General features: G+C 40.2%; 1 pseudogene; it reads right to left on the bottom strand.

Annotated features, from left to right (window-relative positions):
- Window positions 1-431: 431 nt before the first annotated feature.
- Window positions 432-1,244, bottom strand: LOC143686464 (securin pseudogene; annotated as a pseudogene).
- Between the last annotated feature and the right edge of the window lie 2,398 nt (window positions 1,245-3,642).

Raw genomic sequence — 3,642 nt, 5'->3', positions numbered from 1 at the left:
AATAGTCTGCTCATCCCCATTGTCCATCCCACACACACACATCTCTTACCCAACACTTCCTTCTACCCTCCTCAGAGTTAGCAAAGTGATTTACTCAAAATGCAGTTATCATCATATTACTTTCTACAATGGCTCTCTACACGATCAAGTAGAGATGAAAATCTACAAGGCCTCTAGAGCTGTGCTCATCTGCCTCCCCACATGTACCACCCTCATGTGTTAGCCATGCTCCATCTGTACCCCAAATTCTGGCCCACACAACTGTACTGGAGGCTGTATTACTTCACTGCCTTGCTCAGCTACATGGAACAACCTTTCCTCTCACTTTTTGTCTCAGTTTTAAATGACCTTTTTTTTTAAAAAAAAAAAGTTTTATCAAGAATTGTTTTATTGATACAAAAGATATACACAAACTATAAAACACTAAAAATTTAAATATCTACGTCATAGGAAACAGGTGGCAATTCAACATCCAGGGTCGACAGAATGCTTGAAGGATACTGCAACAGAGATGGCATCTTCCCAGGAGAAGGGGTGCCCAGCTCGAATAGCTTTTCAAGTTCCCTCTCCTCATTGAGGATCATGAGAGGCACTCCATTCAAGGGGAGGTGTGCAATTTGGTGCTCTTCAGGCAGGTCAAAACTTTCAAAATCTAGAGGACTGAGGGGAAAATTTTTTTTCTATTTCTGAATAGATGTCATCTGAGGCAGGAAAAGAGCTTTTTGCTGTAAGTCTTCTCAGCCATCTTTTTGGCAGAGAAGTTTGGCTGTTTTTGTTTGAAGAGTCCATTAGTCTTTACTGACTTTTCTGTAGCTCTGCTGAAGTTCCCAAAGCCTTTCTAGCAGCTCTAGGTAAAGCTGGTGGAGCATCAAATACTTTGCCAACAGGCATTGTTGAAACCTGAGATCTCCCATCAAAGGCTCTGATGGAAAGCCCAGGCCCCAGCTTCAGCCCAGCCCTAAGAGCCACACAGGTGCCTGGTTCTCCATTTTCCTTATCAACAAAGATCAGAGTAGCCATGCTGGATTACTCTGGGACTCAGCCGCCAAACTCACCCAAAGTCTCACCCAACCTTTTGTTTATGAAGAAATTGTGGCTTCTGAGGTACCCTGAGGTGAAACTTAACACGTCTGTCCATCTTTGTGACCCTATTTACCTTGTACAGTTGCTCATCACAGCATTTGCCACACATCATTGCCTTGTCAATGTGTGTCTTCCTCTAGTACTAGAACTAAGCATTTTGGCAGTGTTTTAGTTTGCTAATGCTGCTGGAATGCAATGTACCAGGAATGAAATGACTTGGGGTGGGGGTGGGGGGGCGGTGTGCGTGGTCCGGGAATGAACCCGGGTCTCCCACATGGAAGGTGAGCATTCTACCACCAAACAACCCATGCACCCTGGAATGACTTTTATAAAGTATGTTTATTAAATTACAAGTTTGCAGTTCTAATGCCAAAAAATGTCCAGACTGAGGCATCCAGAGAGATGGATCTTTCTTGACTGATATCAAGGCTGATATCTGTCACATGGGAAGGCATGTGGCTGGCATCTGCATCATCTCTTGACTTCTGGTTCCAAAAAGCTCTCTTAGCCCCACTGGGTCCTTCTGGCTTCTGGTTGCTTAGCATCTCCTGGGAAGGCACATGGCAACATCTGCTGGGCTCTGTATCTCTAAAATGTCCATGTCTAGGCATCTTCTCTCTCTGTCAGCACTCCAAGCATCTCCTTCAGAACGCCAAGTATCTCCAAATGTCTGTATCCATGCCTCTTCTTTTAAGAACTCCAGTAAACTAATCAAAACCGACCTTGAATGGGCAGTTACATCTCCAGCTAATCAAATCGTCACACCCAAATTGGGTCTGTCATATCTCCATGGGAGTAATCTAATAAAAAATTTCCACCCTAAACAATAGGTCTGCCCCCACCCCAAAAAAGCTTGGATTAGGAGAAAGAATCTGGGTTTTCTGGGGTATGTAACAGTTTCAAACTAGACAGACAGCAAGTTCCTCCAAGACTGATGTTCTTCCTACACCTCCTCCACCCCCTCAGCCTACCCTCTCGCCCCTTATCTCTACCTATACAGTCTTATTTCCTCACCACCAGAGTATCCTTAGCTCTCCTTCAGGAAAATATTTAGAGCTTGTATTTAGTAAACCTCAAAGGACTGCCCCTTGTACCTGTGAGAGAGCTATTATTATTCATTTCTTATACCAAAAAAAAAAACAATTACCCTTACAAAATTTTCCCATATTATTTTCATGGCTCTATGATATGTCATTTTTGCATAACAAAAAACAATTTCTTTAGTCCTTCTATTCCCGGTGGATTATAACCTGTTTGAGTCAGAATCAGATAATGCAGAGTGAAGCATTTTCCTAAATAGGTTTATTTGTTTCAGATTGTGGGATTGTACAGATGAGATAAAATGTAAATACAAAAGTAATAAATTCTTTGTAGCTAAATTCCATACTATAACTGAATCTTTGTAATAGAAAGAAATAGCTGACTTCACTATTGTCTTAGTTTAAAAAAAGTTTGGATGTCTTAACCTGTAGCCACTTTTTTCTCCTGAATTTTATCAAAACTGCATTACTTTTTTTTTTGTAAAAAAAAAAAGAAAAAAGCAGAAGTTTTTTAAGGTTAGGTTTATTGCATTATAATTTATCTATAATAAAATTCACCTATAGGTGTACAGTTCTATGAATTTTGACAATGTATACAGCTCTGCAACCATCAATACAATCAAGGTAAGGAATATTTCCATCACTCCAAAATGTTCCTTTATGACCTTTTGCAATAAGTCCCCTCCCTTCACACCCCAGTCTCTATCAATCTGTTCTCTGTCCTTATACTTTTGCTCTTCCCAGAATGTCTGATAAATGAAATTATGCTGTTTTAGTGCCCTTGGCTGCTCGAATACCATGAAATGGGTCCAGTTAAACAATGGGAATTTATTAGCTCACAGTTTTGAGGCTAAGAGAATGTACAAATCAAGGCATCATCAAGGTGATGCTTTCTCCCAGAAGACCATGGTTGGCTGCCAGCAATCCTTTGTCCTTAGCTTGTCAAATGGCAATGCACATGGCGGAGTCTCCTGGTCTCTCCCCTCTTCTAGGTTCTGCTGATGTTCAGTTTCTGGCCGCTATCCGTACTGTTCTCTCTGTCTGACTTTCATTCCACTTATAAAGGATCCTTTTAGAGACTCATTCATGCTGTTGCATGAATCAGTAATTCATTTATTTTTATTGCTGAGTAATATTCCATTGTATGGATGTAAAGCAATATGTTTATCCATTCACCTGTGAATAGACACTTTGTTTCCAGTTTTAGTGATTATGAATAAAGCTGCTATAAACATTTGCATAAGTTTTTGTGTGGCCATATGTCTGTATTTCTCTGGAGTAAATACCTAGGAATGGGATTGTTGGGTTTTAGTACTTACATGTGTAGTTTTCTAAGAAACTGCCAAACTGTTTTCCAAAGTAGCTGTGCCATTTTGCATTCCCACCAGCAATGTATGAAAATGCCAGTCACTCCACATTCTTGCCAGTGTTTGGCCTTTTAATTTAACCATTTTAATAGATGTATAATGGTACCTTATTGTGGTTTTGAAGTTTATTCATTTTAATTCCTTCTTGAATA

This window comes from Tamandua tetradactyla, chromosome 6 (assembly GCF_023851605.1).
Source record: "Tamandua tetradactyla isolate mTamTet1 chromosome 6, mTamTet1.pri, whole genome shotgun sequence".
In the NCBI taxonomy this organism is placed as follows: domain Eukaryota; kingdom Metazoa; phylum Chordata; class Mammalia; order Pilosa; family Myrmecophagidae; genus Tamandua; species Tamandua tetradactyla.
This window is presented reverse-complemented; position numbering and strand designations above follow the sequence as displayed.